At 48.0% G+C, this 24,416-nt stretch overlaps 1 protein-coding gene across 1 annotated transcript in view; it reads left to right on the forward strand.

Annotated features, from left to right (window-relative positions):
* LOC119446253 (uncharacterized) overlaps positions 1-24,416 on the forward strand; it is a 422,545-nt gene that overhangs the window by 90,722 nt on the left and 307,407 nt on the right. The gene's annotated exons all lie outside the window — the stretch shown is intronic.

The raw sequence follows: 24,416 nt of genomic DNA on the forward strand, positions 1-24,416 counted from the left end.
AATCATTTCACGAGCCGAATTAACTTCTTGCCAACATCCGAAGATCACTCCACTTTGGATTCCCACTGTCTTCGCAGGAAATCCGGCGTTACTTACACGATTCCACATTACTCGCACGAGAAATCGAAACACATGTGCAACTAGTTAACAAAAATTCAATTATCTTTTGAATTAGTTACTTTACGGCACGTATTGCAATTTGGAGACTTCGCTCCTCGAAGATTCAAGACGTGTGCCGAGTGATCTCCTGAACAACAGCTTTACAATATGGTGAAATCATTGATTCGCGACCACAAAGAGATGCGACGTAGTGCTAACGCATCTCTCTCACATATACGGCTAAATCGCCACTGATTTTTGTTGTTGTTGTTGTTACTGCTGCTGCTGCTGCTGCTGCTGATGTTTTTTTTTTCGAATGCCCCGTATTTGCTCAAATTTAACCACTCCTTTGCTCGTGCACTGTGGCCGAAGTTGTGGAGGGCGTTTACGTATGAAGCAAACAAAAAAAAAAAAAATGTTACAAACTCCGAGCAAGGAAAGCTTTCGCGAGGATAAACTGAGCGCAGGATAATACATTTTGGTTAGGTTTATTCGAGGCCGTTTGTAACTGCGCATTTTCGTTTTGTTTTGTTTTAATGATTTCGCCAGGACCATGCAATAGCGTACATTCGGAAACAGACAGTATGCGACTAGGTTAGCCTAAACATCAGGCTCCAGAATATTGAGAGTTGGCGTGACGGGGCAAGAGGGCACGCAATTAGTGCTTACATCCCGGCAAATAAGAAATCTTCACAAGTATAGAAACAAAAAAATACAAAAAAAGGTCCGCCTCCATTCCAAACTGTAAAAGGGGATGTACAGCCAAGCTGGTGCGGACGTTAGACAATTACCACCACCCGAATCGACGTTAGACGACGTCACACAGGCACCAGCGCCACAACCGACGTATACGTCACGCGCCCACGCACGTGAGCGGTCGTGCAGCGTATACATCCTCATTCTACTAGGCCGTCGTCCAACCGCAAGTGCCTTATTGGACTAAATCAATGTTTAAAGGTGAATCGCGTCAGAAAATGCGTAAAGTACGACTTACACACAAGCTGCAGGCCATGATAGCTTCGGATTGTATTACGAGCATGCGAGAAAACATAATTATGTTACCCGTAAACGGAAAGACAACGCCCTTTTCCAGCTGTCGTTAGAGGTCCTCCTTCATTTGTCCTTGTTCTTTTAGGCCCCCCGCCCCTGGCGCAAGTGCTTTATTGAACTAATCGAATTTCTCAAAGTAAACTGTGTCGTAAAATTCGTAAAGTACGACTTACGCACAACCTACAGACACGATAGCATCGGATTGCAATTAGACTATACGAGAAAACGTAATTCTGTTACGCGAGAACTCAAAGGCCCTTTTCTAGCTGCTGTTTTTTGTTGTTGTTTTTTTGCGGGGGGGAGCACGCCACGAAAGCTCTCGACTGACTAGAGGCTATCAGCTTCACCGTAAAAATAAATAAATAAAGAAATAAAAAATAAAAAAGGAAGCCATGAAGTGTCCACAAAACTTCGATACCCTTTTAGTCTCATTTAGCAGTGTCAGTTTCTTTATGTTTTTTTTTTCTGCCCTTTTTTTTGTTAATGCTAGGACACATTTTCTTTTCTGCGCTTTGTGACAATCGCGTCTAGTATAGTCTTCCAACTTTGTCTTCCCCGGTGACCTGCTGTCGCGAGCGCTGTGGAGAAAGGAGAGGGCTTCTCATTTTCGAGCTGCGATCTAGATGGGGAGACCAGAGCGAACGTAATCACGACTGACTGACTCCCGCGCAACTTCACCCACGCAACGCTGGGGGAAAAAAAGGACACAAATAAGCAAAATACAGAGCTATAAATTCGATTGAGATAGACAAAGAGATACGAGGGTGCCTCGCTTTGGCTGCCATTACGGGACGCTGTATGCCCGCGCAGCCAGAGAAGAGGCGGGGTGGGTGTTCTCCTATAATAGGCGAGCGCTCGGCGGCGCCTGGCGACACTGTTTGTTTTACTTAGGGCGGCGCGACGCGGGCTTGAGTGGGCGGACATAATGAGAGCGCGAGATCTATTTAGCGAAGCAGTCTGGCTCGTTCGCCTTTTGTGCGGCGTTTGTGGGCGCTTCTTCGGGCCTTCGGTGTTGTCGCAGGCACGAAGCAAGTGGTTGTGGCGTTCTGCTGCGGGGGAAACGCGAGGCCACGGATTCGTTCTCCAGCCACAGTATATAGCGGCATTCGGACGGAGAACGGGGTCGAATATGTACTTATAGCTACAAGTGCACGTTAAAGAGCCTCTGGTGGCCAAATGTTCCCTATTACGGCTTCCCTCCTGACCGACTGAGCAATCTTGGGACATTATGCCGTGCAACATATATATATATATATATATATATATATATATATATATATATATATATATAGGCGTCCGTGTAGCGAGATTTGGGGGCGCGTTAGAGAACCCCAGGAGGTCAAAACTATGCTGGAGTTCTTCGCTCCGGCGTCTTTGGTTACTTCGGTGTTGCTATTTAAAGCTTCAATCAATCAATCAATCAATCAATCAATCAACCAATCACTCAATCGATCGATCGACCGATCAATCAAATCTGCGTCAATAGTGAAGCGAATTAAAATGTATTTTCTCTTTCGCGGAAGAAGTGAATTGCATAACCTACACACCATGAAAGCGCTGCGCACCATCGAACGTCTCAAATCTACTGGAGGGCCGTACCATATAGCCGGCCTGACCGTGTTAATTTGCGTCACAGGGCGTGCGTGTATGTGTGAGGTGGAAAAATGTCGGCCTCAATTGGTACGGGCAAAGCTCGCCATTTCAAATGTAGGTGAATTGAACTGATATAGGGGAAGAACACGGAACTGTTGACGAAAGTAGTGAGGGATATTTTTACAAGAACCGCTTTCTAGATAAATTTAGACCCCGGCCACTGAAGACCCCACGAACAGGCCTAAAGTACCCTACCTCCGGGTCTGCAGCTTGTGCTCGCTGACGTCTGTGACTGCGTCCTCCAGAGAGAAAGACATTTGAGAGAGAGAGAGAGAGAGGGGGGGGGAGATGCGAGGATACGGGCCGATGAATCAGAGACTACGAGTGGTTGCTCATAGAGAATTCCTTTCCGCAAGGCATACAGGAAACAGTTATGCACGCAGTTATTTGACCACACTGCCTTGCTGCAAACAATGCAAGACTCACAGGAAGCGGTGACAGCCGCCTTGCGTGACGCGCAAAGTCATCCCGACTCGTACTCAGACATCGTGCAAAAATGTTGCACGAACTAGGACGTACCGACTCAAAGCACTGAGATCTAAAAGTGCAAAAATAAAAAAGTAAAAATAAAAATAAAAAAAGAAAGCAAATAAAAAAATGTTGCAACGTGTTTACATAAACAGAGGCAGGGACCTAACGTTGTCGCCCCAGTCTACCCCTCTTTCGCAGGTCATGCAACTAATCTCGTAGCTTTCTTTTTAAATTTCGAATGCCCGTTTATCGATCTCAAAGAGCGAAGCGCACTTTAATTACGGTGCGGCTCCACAATATTCAATTACAGAGACCCGGTATAGCTCTTTCTAATTAAAAAAGGAACGGCTCTCCCATTTCGCTTCCGCCGACCAAAATCTTCTCGACTCTTGGGTTGGTATTTGAACTCCTGCATGCGCGTTTTATAGATGAAACAATTTATTTATTTATTTATTTATTTATTTATTTATTTATTTATTTATTTATTTATTTATTTATTTATTTATTTATTTATTTATTTATTTATTTATTTATTTATTTATTTATTTAGCAAATGTCGGAGGTATCCTTGCCTCCCTTCGTCGCAGCGCCTTTTCAAAGATTAAAAAAAAAAAATGGGGATTTACGTGCCAGAATTACGATCTGATTATGAGCACGCCGTATATACAGGGTGTCCGAGCTATCATGCAGCACAATTAAAAAAAAAGAGGAACGGCGTTACGCGAAGCAAACCTAGTGCGTTTTGTTTCCAGTACAGTAGAGTAGCCGCCAGTAATTTTTTCGTTGCTGAGATTTAATTAGCTAATTGTAATTAATTATCTAAGTGGAGAAGTACTGTTCTAATTATCAAAGTGTCAATGAGAAAATTGTAGAGCAGCATGGAAAACTCCCGATACAGCTTTCTGTTGTTCATAAATATGTTTTTCCGAGTGTAAAAGGAGCCCGCGAATACACTCAAAGTGCCTCGAGCGACCAGTCGCGCGGCAATTGCATTTTTTTGGTAGTTTTGTAGTTGATCCATTACTTTTATTACTCGGTAACGCTAACTGTAATGCAGTTGTCTTCTTTTTTTCCATAACCAATTACATGTAGCCAGTTACATTATTGACGAGACAAGCTGTAAGAGGCGGCGCAGCTTGGAGCACTTGGATTTGGCGAAAGCTACAGACGAGCGCTTCTACAACGAACGCGCCTCTACAGCGAAATCACCTGTTATAACGAAGAAATAATTGTGCCCCCCTTCTATTGTGACTTGTGCGGTGTGCGTCCTTTACAACGAAGTAACCTCTATAACGAACGATTTCGGAGGCCCCAAGCACTTCGTTATGAAGAGGGCGTTCGACCGTATGCAATAGAGCAGCTGCGAACGTGCCAAACCAACACCACATAGAGAGCGCAAGGCCTGTTCACTTTGATCCATGACGTCATCCTACCTTGCCCGAAATTTCCATTGCCAAGCCTGGCGTGATGAAAGCGGTAACGTCGAAATCACCGCTGCTTACTCCGGAGCATCCCGATTAGATTCTATGGCAGTCGGGCCAGGTAGCGTGACATCATGGATCGGAGTGCACAGGCCTTGTGCTAACTAGGTGGCGTTGGCCAAGCGGAGGCCTCACGGATGCTGATGTTCAGGCAGGCAAATACTCAGATGCTCAGTGTTGGTTGCCTCGTCTTAGCGGCTCCGCCAGATATTGGCCGCCGATTTCAGCCGGCACCTGCTATGACTCGATATCGATGATCACATGGAACTTTCACGCCAGGGAACGATTATTTTCTTTTTTTTTTCCAGCTTTTAACTAGAGGTGTTTACATGAATGGCACAAGTGGGGGCGTCGCATCGCATTTCCCTAGCATATCGCATTTACGTAAACTGTGGCGATAAGGCGCTAGGAAGGAGAGAGAGAGAGAGAGAGAGAGAGACGTGGTGGGAAAGGCAGGGAGGTTAACCCGAAAAGATTCTGGTTTGCTACCCTGCACTGGGGGAAGGGGAAGGGGAAATGAAAGGCGGTTAAGAAGGCCAATTACATTGATATGATATAGGCGAGAGTATAGTTCTAGACGGGGCGAGTCATCACGCGCGGTGCATGTAAACGCTGGCGCATCGCATCATGGCCTCGGAGTTCGGTGTGGGTTTGTAATTCTCGGAGGTCACGGTCGCATTGAGGGAGAGAGAGGCTGCTGTGAGAGACTATTGCAGCGGACCTCCACACGCCGAGCGGAGCGCCAATCGCTGGAAAAAAGGTTCTAGTTCGTTGCAGACGAAAGGGAACGTGCCACTTGTAAGGGCTGTCGCATAGTAATTAGCGTGACGCGCTAGGGAATGCGGCAGGGTTACTTTCGTATTCATGTAAACGCCGCTACTGAGCCTTCCGGAAGCGCGTTCTCGCCGACCTCCAGCAGCAGTGACGTGCAACGTTTCACGGAGCAACCAGACCCGGGGCTTCGCGCCACTGAATAACCGCAATTATTGTGCTCACGGGGTTGGTACGTTACAATACCGCCCTCCCCTGGTGTCTAATTGACAATAAAACGAGGGACTCAGATGACTCCCGAAACATTTGAAAATGAATTGTTAGTGAAATGCTGCAGAAAACGCACTGAAAGAGCCAGGCTAACTCGTTTTATTAAGGCGAAAGAATTGTATGCCCCATTACGCGAAAATCCGGCGTCGTCGTCGCTGGTGTGACCGAGCGGTGGTACCGAAAATGGCCGACGGCGGCGAAGAGTAAAGAATGCACGCCAAAAATGCTCGGATTGACGTCAAGTTACTCAGGGAGGTTCATGTAAAGGAAGCAAATTAATGGTTTTTAAAGGGCAATTTTGTACATTCCGGTCTGGGTTGGAATCGAAGCCGGGCCTCCGGGGTGAGAGACAAAAACACGTTTCCCCAACGTCACGGCGGCTCCGCGGTTCTGAGTGGCTAAAAGTGCGCCTTGTGTGTGCGTCATTGCACACGTCACGTCGCAGCCATCTGGCTGACTAAAGGTTTCACCAAAGGGACTATAATGCTTTCTCATTCCCACACGTAAGCAGTCTTCAGTGTCTCTGCCGAATTTTTACTTTAATTTTGTGCAATAATAATGAAGGTTGGAAAGAAAGTAACGGAAGAGTAGCTGATTGCGTTTTTTAATGAAGTAACTACAATCGGTTACTTTTATTTTTATGTAACGTGGGCAAGTCTGCCGTATTTCGAAGCTAAGACGGTCGGCGAGTATTTTTATTCTTTATATTTTATCTTTTAATACTTTCTTGCTCGGCGTTTATAAACGACATTAGTATTTCCCGGCCGAATAGCAACTTGCTTCGTAGAACGCTCGGCAGAGGCGGGGGCGAGGCCCGCGAGGCGCAGCCGAAAGTGGTTGCCTCTCGAAGATCGGTGCATTTAAAGCGCTCGCTATTCAGCCTTGACCTTGCTGACCGTTGTCGTCTCGCCACGGTTCTGGGAAGACAATAGCGGCGCGACGAAGCACTTGACCGCGGGGCAGTGCCCGCTGGCAGGGCTGATTCCCCCCCCCCCCCCCCCCCTCCCGCTTTCTTCGCTCTCGGCCACACCACCTGTTGCGAGCTCCCTTCTCTCTCACGCATCATCGCACGCGCTGTCCGCATATAGGAACGCCCACTGAGAGTGAATCACACGACGAGAGGCTTGTCGCATGACGAATTCGTATCAGCCAATTCAATAGATACTTTTCACAATTTTAAAGATGTATGACACATATGTATACTTTTGAAAAATAGTCGCATTGAAAAACTAATTTATGTTCGACGTCTCGGCCGCGGACCGGCCTTTGTCAAGAGTGGTTTATCAAGAATGGAGCACAACGGCTTACAACGACCAAAATACGGGAAAAAGAAACGAAAAAGAAAACCTTTAAAATTCATGACCTCACATTCACGCGTTGGCAATGGAGTTCCTTCTCAAATATGTATATATAATGAAAATGGTATTCATTTTATCTTCAAGTAATATACCTATTACCGCGAAATTAACGCAAACAGATATTTAAGGAATATTTTACCAGGCTATACTTTTGAGTGTCTTTTCGGAGTTGTCTCAAACTTCCCGCAGTTCTTTGGAGACGTGCGCTTCCCCAAGTGGCTGATATTATTTATTTACAGCGGAACTGTTTAAGCCGGCCGTTATTCCGTTAGTCGTCCACAAAAAATGTGGGCCGATCCTGGCGGCCGTGCAGAAAGGATCCAAGCGCGAAGCTGAGCGTGGATTAGTCTAGATAAGCATGGTTGCGACTACTTAATCTTGGTCAGTCATCGATAGTCAATCGATAGCCCATCAATAGCTAATCGATAATCTATCAATAATCAATAAATTCCAGAAAATGCTGGGGATGACTTGGTAGTGCTTAGCCTAGCCCAAATACGTGGCCAATACCTTGCTATAGCCAATAGGTAGCCAATCAATAGCTAATCGATAATTGATCAATAATCAATAAATTCCGGAAAATGGTGGGGATGACTTGGTATAGTGCTTAGCCTAGCCCAAAAGCCAGGACTAGCTAGGTGCCCATCAGCTGTCTCTTTAGCATTGCGCCTCCAGTGCAAGCTATGCTAGTTTTCTATTTATTTATTTATTTATTTATTTATTTATTTATTTATTTATTTATTTATTTATTTATTTATTTATTTATTTATTTATTTATTTATTTATTTATTTGGGGTATGGGAGAATAGATGGCGAAGCGCGACATGTCTCTATTAAGGTTCTACTAATCTAGAGTTGGGCCTTGTCACTCCGAGCACTTCGGTTACATTTGGTGTTGCCGACTGACATGCTTCCTAAAATTAGAACCTATTCTTTGTTCTAAAGATATGAAACGACAGGATAAAGAAAAGACGCGCCTATGCGCGCATGTTATCTGCAGGAAAACGAAACCGAGACGAGCAATACGCGAAAAAATAATTTTGAAAAAGTCATGTTAGCCTGCGAAGGGGATCACATATAGGACACACCAGGCACAATTCTAATGTATTTGAAGCACCGATTTTTCATGGCTTACGACATGCAGTAACTTCCTCATCACGTAATACACGATAGTCAATCCAGCATTAGGGGTGATAGCATAAGAAGTGCCGCGACTCGATCGGTAAACTACACTGCAGGGGTAAGTATACTTGAAACTAAAAGCCTCCGGACTCGTCGCCTTCCTTCTAATTTCTTCATATCTTCTGTCATCTTCTTCGCGAGTATCGTGCCTTACTTTCCTGTGCCCCCTGCCATCCTCACTTTGAGGCAGGCGGACGCTGTGACCCCGCCGTCGGAGGCGGTTGCCACCCTGTTTTTCTGACTCATTAAGCTTGTCTTTTTCAACTTGAAATAACGAAAATGACAGGCAACCATGGAGGAAGGATAAAAGAGAACTATGACAGGAGCATGGCGTCATGGCAGTTAGCGATCGGCAAGCCAACCTTCTCCGACGCCTATTGTCCTTCAGGACCTATCTGCGCGTTTTCTCTTCGGAAGTAGGCCCTCCATGGTTTGCGGACCTTTCGCATAGGCACCGTTTGGCTTCAGCCCGCTCCACTCTCTGCCGTATACTCTCCACGCATTCGGCGACTGGAAATTACCGCTTGTGTATCACGTGCCAGTGGCCTATTTCGCACGTGCCTTTCCGTTTTGTTTTACATGACTAGGCTTCGACATAGTGGCGTCAGGATTCCTTCCCTGTATTTGTTTGTGTCCTTCCTCCATGCCTTTAACAGAACAGACTCGGCGATGACGATGCTCTTTCCCAGTTGCGTCGGATGGGACGCACGAAGGCCGTAAAGATTTGTTGTTGTTGTTGTTGTGTGTGCGTTTTTTTTTTTTTTGAGAAAGCAAACGTTGCAACGGCATCCATACTCTGGACGTCAAATAACCATTAAACGCTAATCCTGTTTCGATGCTTCAAGGCGTCGTCGTAAAGCCGGACACTTGAGGCTTTCTGTTTGCTTTCCGCGCCTCAGGCGGTTATGGGTCATGGTCGCGCAGTTTATCGATAGCGGATAGTAGTGTTCCAAGTAGCGACGGTTGACCAACCAAAGGACTAAGCTTCTTTTTTTTTCTATAAGTGACGGGACAGCGTTAATCGCTCCGCCCAATGCGTGTAAAAGCTTCGTCGCTTAGCCCATGCAATCTCACAAACGCATCGGCCGAACGCTTAACGCTTTCACTGTTTCATTTAACAATTTATTTATTTTCAAAGCTGAGCGCGAACGTACGGCGAAATCGCGCTACGCGCGCGAGCTTTGCGTTTAGTCGCTCGCTGCAGAAGGAGCAAGGAACCTCCAGGCTCCCATTTGCGGCATTAGTCCCGCTTCGGCTCTCTATAGCAATGAACGCTTTGGAATGCGCGCGCGACCGCCTGTGAGATCAGCTATGTATATTCGACAGGCGCACTTCTCGGTGATTTCGGGGAGGCGGCCGGGAGTGCTTCGATTTGCCGAAATTAGTTTCGCGCTTCGCAGCTATCGGCTGCAGCTTCTGTTCGGCGCGGAGCGTTTTCGCTTTCGCTCGCGAATATCCAGAGCGCAATACGTACCGCGATGCGAGAGTGCAGTGCGGGTCGGTGGCATGGGCAAAGTTCGCACTAGGCACCCCGCTTCGGTTTCCCTACGTGTAGTACAGTTTCGCGCACACTTGAAGCTTCGCACCGAGTCTATACACGCGGTCGCCAAGACCTGTCGACTTGAAGTATAGTGCAACAACGCTTTCGTGGCTTTCTACGCCATCGACGCGTGCGGCCATGGGCCAAAGATCTTCATTTCCGAAAATGGTCTAGAATCCTGCCGCTTCAATGGTGTCCGGAGAGCTTCGCGTTCGTACTGGGGACAGACACAAGACGTGTTCAATCGTGCCTAGATGTCTATCTCCTCTCTCACTCTCTCTCTTTTCATCCCTATATACCCCCTTGCCCCCGTGCAGGGTAGCAAACCGGACGTGCGTCTGGTTAACCTCCCTGCCTTTCCTCTCTTCTATTTCTCTCTCTCTCTCTCTCTCTCTCCTACGTATAGTATACACATCTCACTGCCGCAGCAGTTGAAAGCCCGAAGCTGCGTGATTTCACTGTCTGCGTTGCACTAAAAATAAAGAAAAAAAGAAAAAAGAAAGCTGCTGTTATAAAAAAGTAACTTAAACTTGTAAAACAAATTGTAGTGAAAACTGCCTTTATGAGTGAATGAAAAATCTTTATGAGGGAAATAACAGGACGGCCCAAGTGGGGAGCGGGTCATTTGGGAGGGGGGTGACTGTCTTTATAAAGAACAAATAACTTGAATTTCGAAACTCATGTTTTAGAAAACGTTCTTTAAAAAAAGGGTAAATAGACTTTCTGTTGGCATCGTAGAACAAGTGTTACTATGTTGGTAAATGTAAATAGGATGTCACTAAAGTCAGCAGGAAGTTGGTAGAAATTATAAAGTTAATAGGCGTCTTTGTCTGGCATCTCTGTCAAGCCATCGTCGTTATTGTGCCGTCGTGGTCAGGCCACCTCGTCATTCTCGGCTTCTTTCTCCCCACAAGGCGAACGAAAACAAGACACTGACGCTAGGGGTCGAAGACAGCTCCTAGGAGGAACAGAAGATAGACAAATTTAGCCGGGAAATTCGTTGCAGAGGTTTGACTCTGTAGTGCTGTTCATGCACGTCTCTCGCTCCTCTCTCTCTCCCTTCTTTCTATTCTCCTTCTCCCTTCCCCCAGCGTAGGGTAGCCAACCGGACTCTTGACTGGTTAACATCGCTGCCTTCATTATATATATATATATATATATATATATATATATATATATATTGGAAGCACATAACTCCTGTATCTCCATTCTCCATTTCACGTATCGTAGTATATAGGCGAAAGTGCTATGAGTGATGAGAAGTACTCGAAAATAAGAAGGAAGAAATGCTGAATAACCTGAACAATTTTTTTTTTAAGTTCAAATGGTGGATAATGTTATGTTACACTGAAGCATGATAGTGAAAAAAGAAGGGAAAAAGAGAGGGAGAAAGAAAAGAATCTAAGTTCGAAAGCATGCACAGTAGCGCTCGGGTGGAGTGATCGCCGGCAACTTTAACAAGTCTATAGGTCCAAGGTAAATATACCTGGTAGCGAAGCTTCCATATAAGCGCATACGTTCAAAACATGGCGGTTCATCGGCGGATCATGGGGCTTAGCGCCATCTGTGTGAGGAGGGGACAATTCCGGTGGAAGAAAAAATAATATGACGTCATAACTGTTAAAAACAGAAGTGACGTCATTTTGTTCTCAAAGGCGCGAAATTAGTTTTAAAAAAATTAGTTATGGGGTTTTACGTGCCAAAACCACCACCTGATTATGAGGCACGCCGTAGTGGTGGATTCCGGGTTAATTTAGACCCCCTGGGATTTCGCTCCCATCGAAATGCGGCCTCCGTGGCCGGGATTCGATCCCGCGACCTCGTGCTCAGCAGCCCAACACCATAACCAGTGAGGAAATTTGTTTTTGGAGGCCTGCCATTAGATCTGTATATTCAAATGCCCCGCCATTCGACTTGATGGGCGTTCCGAGCTTTCAGTGCTTAAACCGATGCAGGAAAAGGTCAGCCGTACGGGTGTCGAAATCGCACCCCTGCAGAGAACATACTTTCTTTGGAAGCCGACGAACGCTTTGGGCGTAGACTGTGCTCGTCCTTTCGTCGGACACAAAGCCCGTCGGCCAGCGCTGTCGCACGAAAACAACTAAAGTAAACAATTATCTGGCGGTCGCAACTCACTACTTTTGACTGAACAGGTTAAGAACCAATTAAACTACCCGCGTCGCCAAATTCAGACATACATCGGCAAGCAAAACAACACAACATGTGAGGGGGGGAGGGGGGGGGGCGTATTGTAATGGGTGAACTTTACGAGCGCGCCTTCCTGCACACTTCAAGAGCTGCGTTGCATTGCAGGTGATAGTGGCGTCAACGCCCGCCGCTATCGGAGGGCGTGCTCACGGTGGGCGCTGAAAAATGGTATTTATTTCTACTCTGGTCAGTCCATGTCGATTTATTGCACGCTGTGATCAAATAGACATGCATAACCAACTGGCCCACCAGTTCATCCCGAGCTTGCTTAGCATCATTCTTCAGCGTGCGAAAAGCGTGTGGTAGAGTTTGCACAATTTGGGAAATATGTGCCGGTACGTAGTATCATGTTAGCTGCGCTGAGTTTCGTGGATTGAGGAAGGAAATGAACTAGGACATATAGTATTATACGGCACGCAGATAGCCTTGGCAAGCAAGTTCTCCGGGAAGCCATTCTCCTCGCTCCCCCCCCCCCCCCCCTCCCACCCGTCTTGGCCGGGCATGTTTGGATCCCGGTATAGTTATTGATGGATGCGCACTTGTTCGTCTGTCCTCTCGTATAACTGCAGTATACGCGGTACTACCGTATAGCTCTGCCCGCACAGCGATTTACACTCAAAACCTACCGCGGGCTCTGACGTGTCGATCACGTGTTGAGCCGCCACGTTTGGCTTCAATCGTGTTGCGCAATGCTCTCCTTCCTCCATGGTTTATTTATTTTATTTTATTTTATAACTACTGCAATCACCATGCGGTGATTTTAGCAGGGTGGTACAAACATAATGAATACATTGGTATGTACAGAAAATGCACCGGTTAATAAAAAAAACTGTTATTTGAATAAATGCAAAGCATACAGGTCGGGCACACGCAACGTTACACTGAAGTAAAACACTGTCACTGCAAACATGGTACAAACAAATAACGTCACTGTAAACATGATAGGAAAGAAGATAATGTTGGCGCAGAGACGACTTCATTTTTTAACTGGTTCTAGTCCACTATTGTGCGCGGAAAAAAAAAAGAATACTTAAAAGAGTTGCTGCGTGAGGAATTTCATGCCTCGAAGTGCTCATTTAAGCGCGGGAAACTTAAGACGAAGCCCACACTTGCATTTTTGATGTACCGGAGTGACGTTTCAGCTGTGGATAGATCAAAAAGGTTTATGCTGGGTGTAAAACTGCATGGCGCCAAATAGCTGTTTTTGATAAATATGAAGATTTATAAAAAATATTGCGAAATCATCTAAGTAGGCACCTTGAGAAACTATGTAGGTCATACAAAGTGGTATCTCGTGGCCCTACCGTAACGACTGGCTGCAAAGACATGCATGATCAGCAACATTTGGGCTCTAACTGCGCCTCGGTAAGGCTGAAGTCCCTAGATATTTTTCTTGCTTTCTTTAAGTAGCGACAAGCATTGGTCGGCGCTCATTTCGGCGGCCATGTTCTTCCTAACGCTGTTCCCCGCAGTCACTTGCACGCTGCTGCGAGTAAACTTGAGAACAGGCTGACTACGCATTATGTTTCTGTGCGCGTGTTTATCTTTTTGTCTTTTCCTTGTGCGAAGGATTTTCTGCGGTCGGCGCGAGCGCAGCTAGAAACGCGGCAGGCATCGCCGTAAAGAGAACTTTCACGTTCGGCCTCGACATGTAGCGCAGTACTAAGGCGCTTTTGGGCTCGTATTTGACTGTCTGTCCCTATGCCTGAAGCGTATATTTCACTTGTGTGGTGCAGCAGCGGCCGTTGACGGTCGGATGCTATCTACGCAGATACGCCGCTTCAGGAGGTTAAGAAGAACATGGCGGCCGACGGAGGTAGATGTCGCTACTTAAAAAAGAGCAGAAAATCTAGGGACTTTAGGTAAGACCAGTGCAATCGCTCGCTCCCCAATAGGAGCCGCCAAGTGACGCTATCTAGATGGTACGATTAGACTCCCTAGGTACGACTAAAAAGTCAAGGGGAGCATATAGAGGCATGGTGGAAGGGAAAAAAAAATGAAGTGCCTCGTTAGCGCTTCATTGCGACGACGCTGCACTGTGGTGCACTGTTTTAGTTTTTATTAGTTATTACAGTTAGCACGAGTTAAGTCGTAAGTCGATGAAATTAGGAAATTTGCAAGGGCAAGACAGGGGTAATTGGAGATCACAGGGAGAGGGCTTCGTCCTGCAGTGGACATACATATAGGCTGATGATGCTGATGAAGTCGTAGGCTCGGTTTGAGCGGTGAATTAAATTTTATGCGTAAGTGTCAAATGACCCATTGAGCGAAATGCAGCTCCACTAACGGGAAACCTGTGGAGGTGCAAAGCATGCAGTGATGCACCGCTAATGGGCTCAAACTGCCTTAAGCAATGGCTCATAACCCCGTAAATGCGGCCTCCCCATGACGACGACAGAAGTGACATTCTACGCTGGAATGATGAGCGGCAACGCAGCCAGCTGTGGAAGACGACGACGACGACGACGACGACGTGCGTGGGAGCAGTGGCATGAGCGCATGCCGAGCGCGAGCACGAGCACGAGCCACTTGCTTTACCGTGACGACGACGACAGGAGACGTGGACAGCCCGAGTGCATAAGGTGCTTCGCACCTAAAATATAGAAGGGAGCATCACGTCGCGCGCAGCCAGCCTTGACAAGCGAACGCTCCGTGAAGCCAGCAGTGGTGGCCCGGCACGTGACCTCTTGCGTCGAGATCACGGAGAGATGGGAAAAAAATCTTTTTATTTTTACACCAGCGTCCGCCGCTCACCTCTGGTCGGTCAGCTACGGAGAATCAGGTTTGCCGAGATGTTTGGTTACCGGTAGTTTTAAGCGAAGCTTTATAGGCTCACAAGTTTCGGCGGTGGTGGTGGTGGTGGCGGTGTCACGCTGAAAAGTGGGCCGATCCTGGCGATAGTGCAGGAGGGTCCAAGCTCATTGGCACATAGCAGGGACGAAAAAGAAAGAGAGATGGAGAGAAAGAAAGAAAGAGAGAGAGAAAGAAAGAAAATCATCACGAAGGTCAGCGAAACAGAGAAAGAGAGAGAAAGGAAGAAAGAGAGAAATTTTAAATAGAGAGAGAGAGAGATAAAGGAAGAGAGAGAAAGAAAGATAGATAGAGATAGAAAGAGAGGAATAAAGAGAGAGAGAGAGAAAGAAAATCACCACGAAGGTCAGATACACACACGACAAGCTTCGCTTACCCCCATTTTCTCGACAGGGGAAGGGCTGGTGATTTTTTATTCGGTGCGTGCTCGGCCGGCAGCTACTCACATGGAGGAAGGAAAAAGTTCCTTTTCCTTGCATTGCTTTTTTTGTTTGGTTTTGTTTTTGTTTACTTGAAGAGTTTCCTATGGTTTCGAATGGGCATCGAAAAAAAAAAAAATCAACCGGGAGTACTAAACCCTACCGCGCGCTCTGACGTATCCTCTGTGCTCTGACGTTTTCGCCATGTGTTGCCCCACCACACTCGGCTTCAATCGCGTTGCTTTAGGCTCCCGCCTATCCTTTTCCTTCCTCCATCGTTTTAGCATAGTGAGGGACTATGGTTTTAGGTACGACTGCTTGCGTCACGCGTGCGTCAGAGCGCGCGCCGCAGTCGTTCCGGAGGAGATGCGGTAGACGCTCCGCCCCTCTCCTATTTCACGCGTCTGTCAGGATTACTTCCTCCGACTTCCGTAAAGTACGACTTACAAACAACCTGCAGACGTGATAGCATCGGATTTGTAATTCAAATAGAGAGAGACAGAAGAACTTTATTGATTTCCGGCAGATTGCTGGGCTGGGCTCCCACCTAGGAGCCATCGGAGAGACCGTGTCTCTCGGCGGCTTCCTCGGCCTGCTGGATCGCTCAGATTTGCTAGTCCAGGCCTGAACTGAGAAGCGCATTCCGCCAACGCGCCCGAAGGTCCTCATTGGAGGCCGCGATCTCAGTATTGCTGACTAATGCTGGACATGCCCATAGGCTGTGATCTAGTGTGGCTCTGGTGTTACAATACTGGCATAGATTGGTTGTGTATGTATATGTGATTCATGATAACGGGGTTCGTGTATGTTCGTGTTTGTAGCTGCCGCCATTGAACGGACTGGGCCCGATTGAGCTTGGGGGGCGGCCGTGGCTACTCCCGCCTTTGCATTCGATAATGTTGAGTAATGTCACAGAATTTGGTGAGCCGATCGGTCCCATTCCCACACTGCCGCGGAGGAGTCTGTTCGGGTGGCTGCTTATTCGAACGCGGCTCGGAACGTCAGACCTCGAGCCACGTTGTGCGCCACCTCGTTTGGTCTGAACCAGAGGATTTGTACGCATTTGTCTGCCTCAGGAGTTTTGCCTGTATTTATGATCCGCAATGTCTCCCGAGGGGAGATTGTGCCGTTGGCGTAGTTTCGCACAGCCGTTTGCGAGTCGCTGATGATATAGTATATATGCGTTGGTGTGGGCTATGGCCAGCGCGATAGCCATTTCCTCCGCTGTTTCTACGTGTGTTGTGGCGATTGACGCGCTTGTTTTGCATTGGTGTGTGCGGTCTAGGACTGTAGCTACAAAAACCGTGACGGTCCCGATAGCGTGCTGCATCGACAAAGACCGCTTCCTCGTTGCGACCAAAAATCTTGGTCACCGCGTTGGCTCTATACTGACGCGTCTAGCCTCGTTGTGTTCGGGATGCATGTTCTTGGGTATTGGTGGAACTGTGAGGTTAATTGGGATATCGCGTGGTATGTCGTGTTTGTCGCCGTGTTGGGTGTGTTAAGAGATGCCGAGATTCTCGAGGATCGGGCGACCTGGCTTAGTCTTGGCCAATCGCTCGTATTGTGAGATTTGTTGCGCCTCGATGTGCTCCTCAAGAATATTGTGTAAGCTCTGTTTAAGGAGGAGGTCTGTGCGGGCGTTTTGCGGCAATTCTAGTGCTTGTTTGCATATTCTCCTAAGGAGGCTGTTGAGTTTTGCCTTTTCTGCGACGAACCATCGGTGATAGGCCGCCGCATAGGTGATCTGGCTGAGTACGAATGGTGGGATAGGGCGGATGATAACCATAGCCTCTTTCATGCATTTGCGTTTATTGGTGATGCGTATAATGAGGCGCATCGTGTTCGATACCTTTACGTCAGTGTTACGAACTGTCAAATACTATTTGATTGTTGTTGTTGTTTTGTACAAACATAACGGCAAAACAAAAGAGGTGAACAATTTGTTCCAGTTTTCTTCCATCTGGTCTTGTATTTCGACATGACAGGGTCAAGGCGAGCCACCGTATCGACATGGCGCGTGGGGCATTCTAAGTGTACTTCAGCAAGGGTACAAGTCACGGGTAGTCGCGGGTGCATTCTAAGTGTACTTCAGCCGGAGTATACGCTTCGGCGCTGACAGCCCCCTCGCGCTACAACAGCTACACACACGTTGTCCGACTCCACGCCGTCAGCTGGTGGACGCTATGCGTCTCGCCGCCGCTGGGCACGTCCTGGCGGGAGACCTTGAGGTCCGCATTTTTTAGCGAGCGCGGTTCGGGGTCGGCCGCGCGCTTTCCTCTCTCATCGCGCGAGCGCGTGCGCACATACGTTAATCGCGGCATCACTCAAACTCTCGCCGGGCTATTGGGTTTGGCGCCGGCGGCGACCGCCGGCGGCTTGGCGGCCGCTCTTCACGCATCACGTCACTCGGACAAGGCAAACGACGCCGGCGGCCCGCGGCTCGCACAGGTGGACGCATTTTATGCGCGTTGCTTGGGAGGTGGAATGCCTCCTGCCCGTGCGGAGCAGGCGCGAAGCGTTCGCACTTGCGCAGTACAAGGCGCATTTCATGTGCTCGAGGCGCAGTACAAGAAATGGTGTGCTTTACCGCAGCTGTAACTTAAAAAAGAAAAAGGAAAGAAATAATCTGGGGATTTACGTGCCATAATCATGATATGATCATGAGGCACGCCGTGGTGGGGGACTCCGTATTAATTTTGACTAACTGGGGTTTTTTAACAGGCACACAATGCGCGAGCGTTCTGCATGCATGTGCTATAATGACACTAACAGCTGCGACCGGCCGTGATGGCGTAGTTGTATTGTAAAACATTGTCTTGGTCGAGTTGGTGTAGAAACTGTGGAGTCATTCGTTCTCGTCTCGTCCATGTTCCTATTTTTTATCTTCTTTTTCTTTTCGCGCTACTGTTCTTCCTTCTCTGCTGTTATAAACCCAGTCAAATTCCGCCATATTGTCAAATTCTGCTAACGCGACATTTTGAGCCAATCATAGAGGCTGCAGGAAGCAGCCATGTGAGTTAATCAGATCTGACGGTAAGGGGCAACGGCGTAGCAAGGGGGAGGGGGGGGGGGGGTGGCACGCCTGGCTCGTACCCCATGGCATATATACGCCACTGGTATGGCGCAACTGGACATTATACAGAATACCACTACTGATGGACGTGGTTACGATGATGATGAATGCGATAGCTGATTGCATGCACACGTGTACGACTTCCTTGCGTGTTACCATATACACGCTTTATTAATTCTCACATTTTCTAAGAAACACTGATTTGCTGGGCGTGTGGTTTATATAGTACTCCTGTGACGCAGCAAGAGGCGTTAAGGAGGAGCCTCTTTCTTGCCTGCCTCAAACGCCATGGCTAAACCAACACCACCTAGACAGTACAAGGCCTGTTCACTCCGATCCATGACGTCATGCTACCTGGCCCGAAATTTCCATTGCCAAGGCTGGCGTGACGAAAGCGGTGACGTCAAAATCACTGTTGCTTACTCGGCAGCAACCGCATTAGATTCTATGGCAGTCGGGCCAGGTATACCATGACATCATGGATCGGAGTGTGTAGGCCTTGTGCTATCTGGGGCCGCGATTTTGTAGCGATGCCTTATGACTTATTCTATACTAGTCTTATCATCCACCGCTCATGGCCGGCTGATCCCGTTGATAACGTGAGCGGACCGTCGCTCCGACCACTGACAAAGCGCGATAAGCGCGCAAAGGCATTATTACCGGAAATGCATTGCTACAAAATACCGGCCTAGGTGGTGTTGCCTAAACCCGCCTGCAGCTTACGATACACCACCACCACTGCCATAACCGTCACTTCCTCGCAGTTTGCACGGATCTGCGTGATGCTTATCACGATAGTGTAAATAGCTATCGCAGCAGCGATGGCACCCGCTGTTGTCGTCTCCTTGTAACTACGAGTCAGCATGCAAGTTAAGCCCGATCGCGCAAATACTATCGCTATGTATACCGTCATCACATCGCAGTTTGGACGTGACTGCATGTAACTTATCAAGATATATCGTAACTGGCAGTCGCAGTCGAACAGCCTAGATCGCCGCCACTGCTTCGCAGTTTGTACGAGACAGCATACAGAGCTTTATCGAGATCACGTAACAGGCCGTGACTGTGGCGATAGCGCTCACCGTTGGCGTCACCGCTTCGCGCTTTGGACGAGGCCTTGCGCGTCTTTCTGCTCTGCAATCAACTTGATTCAGGTTGAGGTGCTTTATTTGTCTTGACATACACCAGGAAAGGGATGCGCAGTCGAGGACGGCAGAAAACTAGGCGGGGTGATGAAGTTAGGAAATTTGCAGGCGCAAATTGGAATCAGCTAGCGCAAGAAAGGGGTAATTGGAGATCGCAGGGAGAGGTCTTCGTCCTATAGTGGACATAAATATAGGCTGATGATGATGGTGATGATGACGTTGCTCAGTGGCTACGGTGTTGGGCTGCTGAGCACGAGGTCGCGGGATCGAATCCCGGCCACGGCGGCCGCATTTCGATGGGGGCGAAATGCGAAAACACTCGTATACTTAGATTTAGGTGCACGTTAAAGAACTCCAGGTGGTCGAAATTTCCGGAGTCCCCTACTACGGCGTGCCTCATAAATCATATCGTGGTTTCTGCACGTAAAACCCCATAATTTTTAATGATAATGACGCCAGGAAAGATGCAGATACTAAGGGTATATAGGTGGCTTGCACTGACGTCATCGTAGCCGCCATGTTGGCGCACTGGCACGATGATAAGCTGGGTCCGTGACGTCACGTGAAAGCTATCAATAGCAACATCTGACAGAGGCCTCTGTATACCTGTTTATACAAAAGAATGCAACTTCTTTCTAATACATAGTGATAAGTTCGCAGCATGTACTCGTACACATAACAGACTTTTCTAAACAGAACTTGCACTCTCTCCAACCCCTTTATCCCCCACCCCAGTGTAGGGTAGCAAACCGGAAACTGACTTCTGGTTAACCTCCCTGCCTTTCCTCTCTCGCTTGCTCTCTCTCTAAACAGAACACGAAACGTAAAATAAATGAATATTTAGCAATCGTGCGAACAAACGCACCTCCGCTTCTGTACTGCAACTCGCCTTCCTACGCTTCCTCGCTCCACGCCGCGAGTAAGTGCCTGCCAACTACCGGCGATTTCCCTACACCTCCCACGTGGACACGCGTACGTACGCAAGCACACGGCGGCCGCACGCACGCAACACATTGACCCACACACACAGACATCGCGACGCCGTTCAGGCTGTTCACGGCCGAATATGGAGGCTAGCGCGTATACACAATGGAAGGGGGCCCACGGGCGACGGTCGCAGCTGATGGGGTTCCACAACGTCGCGTGTGCGGAATGCCGCGCGCCTCCCCGTTCGATTCCTTTTTTTTTTTAAATCTTTTGCGTCGTTCGCCTTCGCTTTCCTCCGTGCACGCATTCCGCGCCATTACCATATTACGCAGCGTATATCCGACGCTTTCTGCCCTGTCGTCATCGCCCTTGTATGCACGCGGCGACCGCGACGGGCCGGACCCGTATACACGGCGAGGAACACGCCGGACGCCCGGGAGCGCGCGACACGCAAGCATTGTGCTGTTGCGTCACTCAACAGGGTGGAGGGAAAGGGTGGGAAAGGGAGAGAAGAGAAAGAGAGAGAATCCTTGCACAACGACCGCCGCCCCGTATATACGTATAGCGTGTACACCCACTTTTATTTACTCGTTTCTCTTATTATTATATTCGTTGCTGCATTTCGCAGAAGTGAGCCGCGTGCGCGACGGAGAACAAAGGGCGGAAATGACTCGTGAAGCCGGTGGCGGGAGAAGCGAGGGAGATGCCGGCGAATTTGCCAAACCGAATAAGTGAGCTTCGGGAACACAAAGCCATTGGAGTCGACGCGCGTGCGGTGGCGCGGCTTTCGTCGTCTGATGGCGGTGGGAGAGGAGGAGGTCTGTCTCTACGTCGCACCGAGCTTACGCGTGTTTGTGTGTCTGCGCGTGCGTGCATGCGCGAGCTTGTGTGTGTGTGTGTGTGTGTGTTCCTTCGTGTACGATTAGGTGCGGCGAAAGATCGAGCTAGACGGATTCATGCCCGCAGCAAAAAAGAAAGGAAAAAAAAAAAGTAAAAGCTAGATTGACGGAGGATGGCACTCGTCTACTGTACACGCATGGCTGGTGGTCACCGGGGAAAACTGCCGCTGCGCTGACGGTGGATTGCCGGTTGCGCAAGCGTAAAATTACCGTTTCACTCTCCGAATCTGTGGGGTCTCGGTATCTTTTTTATTTTTTTCTTGTTGCATGGCGTCCAGTGACGGTTTGTTCTTTCTTTCACTTATGGACACAATTTCTGTTGTTGATTACGAGCTCAGGCGTTGCTGGGTGGCGGGTGGGTGCTAAAGAAACGTTTTTCCTGTGCCCTCTTTTTCATGGAGAATATAGGACAGTGGTGTGTCGGCATTGCAAGGTTGAAATACGAGAGTTCAGCATAGCATAGCATAGCATGTATACCTTATAAACAGTAATTTGGGGCTACAATTGGGGCTTTCGCTTGAGAGCAGTCTCCGCGTCAAGTTATTCGACCGTGTACTAAGAAATGCCGCAGGTGCATGTAGTCTTTTTGGGTGACGGACTCTTTTGTTGCTGCTGAAAGCACGGAAAAGTCCGAGGCGGTGAAAGTGGCTCGTTGTGAATCATGTCGGCGATTTATTACGGTGCAGAAAGCTGAGGCGAAGCCCCCTTACTGCGGAATTCGCCGTTGTCAGCTTCGTTGTCGTCTCATACCGCACTTATGACGGCCCGTTTACTGCGTTTACGTTTAACCGAACACTTTAAGAAAGGGGCTTGCAGCTTTGAGGCTTACCTTGTCTCCACAAGATAATCGTCATTCATATACCTTTCATGGCTTTCCGTTCTTTAATGCTGAGGACCCGGTACTTTCCGTTCACGAACAACTGTGCGAATGTCAGCGTGACATAGCGTCCTTGAAAGTAAAGTAGCGAAGTGATAGAGAAATTAAACGCACGCAAGAAAGATTGGGATGATCGTTCGCGGACGAGATAAGCCCCGAAGGATGTACATTTTTTAGAGTGAATTCATCAATGACGGAGTGCGGGGCCGTATCTGCAGAGTTGGATCCCGCCAACTAGCTCCATGCAACCGCTGTATTCCACCGGAATAGCTGTGCGGCTACGGAGTTCCACGTCTCAGCACGAGGTCGATGGTTCGATTCCCGGTGGCGGCACGGAATTTATATGTGGGCTGATTGCACAACCACTTGTGCACTCGGACTCCAGGTAATTAAAATTTATCCAGGGCGTTCCGCTACGGTGGCATGGATAGCCCAATTGCTGCTTTGAGATGTGAAACCAAATCAATCAACCAAGCAATAATTAAATAAATAAATAAATCAGATAATCTCACCCGGGTAGAAAGCTACGCTTAAGCCGCAGTTTACGAGTAACCAGCCGACGCTAACTATAAGGAGCTACGACGCCCACGCTAGCTGTTTCCTATACCCAATATGTTTGCTGCGCTCATCGGCGCTGTTTGACTGTTTCCTATTGTATCGATAAGAAAATTGTTTAGCCTAGCCATGAGGAAGTGCTGTTATACATGTAACAGCCACTGCAAATGCGTTTCCAATATTTACAGCGTATGAGCCTGTCTGGACGCCTGCACGCGTCGCCTATCTTGCTCTGGCCCCTTGTTCTGAAGCAGGGCTGGATGGCGTTACATTTGTTTACAAAATGTCAGTGCTTTCAGGGAAGCGGAGTGATGGTGAATAAGAGTATAGTTAAAAAACTAAATTTCGTAGCCGTAGCTCAGCTTTAGCGCCATGTTATAATGCATCCTTCTTTTTTTCGTCTTCACAACAACAACAGCAAAAACAACAAAAGCGCTGAATTCACTTTTTTTTTTTTTCAGGAGCCGGACAGAGAAAGCAATATTAAAACATGAGAATGTGGTTGGTATATATGTGGATCCTCTTATTTGCCCTCAAGAAACATCCAACGTGGCATTCTTAGAGAGCGCATATATCATCACTCGTCACACAGAATGAGGACCCGTATTTTACGAGCCCGGCTTTTGTTCGCTTCTCAAACATCAGTCTAGTATACCGTGGTCCGAAGTGCCGATGAGAAAATGAAAAAAAAAAAAAAGGAAGAAAATGGCCTCGTTCCAAACTCGATAGGGAGGCAGGACACGTTTTCAATAAAGCGCCACGTCGTAGCCACACTACGCCTCCTTGTCCCCTCCCTCGCCCACTTTTCGCGGTCTCGTCAGCTCACCGTCGAGGTTTACTGTGTATCTGTGTTTGCTTTGTGTCCAAATTTTCTGATCCCTTTATGGGGAGAACAAAATAAAAAGTGCTAAAAAAAAAAAAAAGACGGTCGACACAGATGGTGTTTTTCCGTGCCAAACCCGAGATATGATTATGAGGCGCGCCGTAATTGGGGACTCCGGAATAATTCTGACCACCCGGGGTTCTTTAACGCGCACCCAGTGCAGGGTACACGGGCGTTCTTGCATTTAGCCCCCACAGAAACACAAGAACGCCACCACGCGGCGGACGTTGGAGGAGGTAAAGTTGGGCAGACCGGTGCGTGAGTGACCGGGGCCCTGTACACGCCGTATCATTAAAGACAGAGTATATGCACATCTGCCCGCGCACCCTGAAAGCTGCAAGTGCGCGCCATTGTATTGGAGACGTTAATATAGTATGTTAGTTGCTAGAGTCATAGTACACTGTGGCACGTGAGCTCTTGGAGGCTTTCCTTATCAAGTGGAGGGATGCCGCGATTGCGTTAGTGACACATCTGTCAACTTGAGGAAGGGTGAAAATAGGTTGCCGGGAAGACTAAATTGACGAGGTCCTTAGTTCTGATATATATATATATATATATATATATATATATATATATACATCCACTTTGACACTCCTATTGCTAACGCATTAAAGATGCCTGAAATCTCACCATGCCTCGGTGGCTCAGTGTATACGGTGTTCTGCTGGTCATCACGTGGTCACGTTTCTACCACGGGCTGTGGCGGCTGCATTGCGATGGGAGTGGAATGCAAATGCTTTC

Source organism: Dermacentor silvarum, chromosome 3 (assembly GCF_013339745.2).
Source record: "Dermacentor silvarum isolate Dsil-2018 chromosome 3, BIME_Dsil_1.4, whole genome shotgun sequence".
NCBI classification, from domain to species: Eukaryota; Metazoa; Arthropoda; class Arachnida; order Ixodida; family Ixodidae; genus Dermacentor; species Dermacentor silvarum.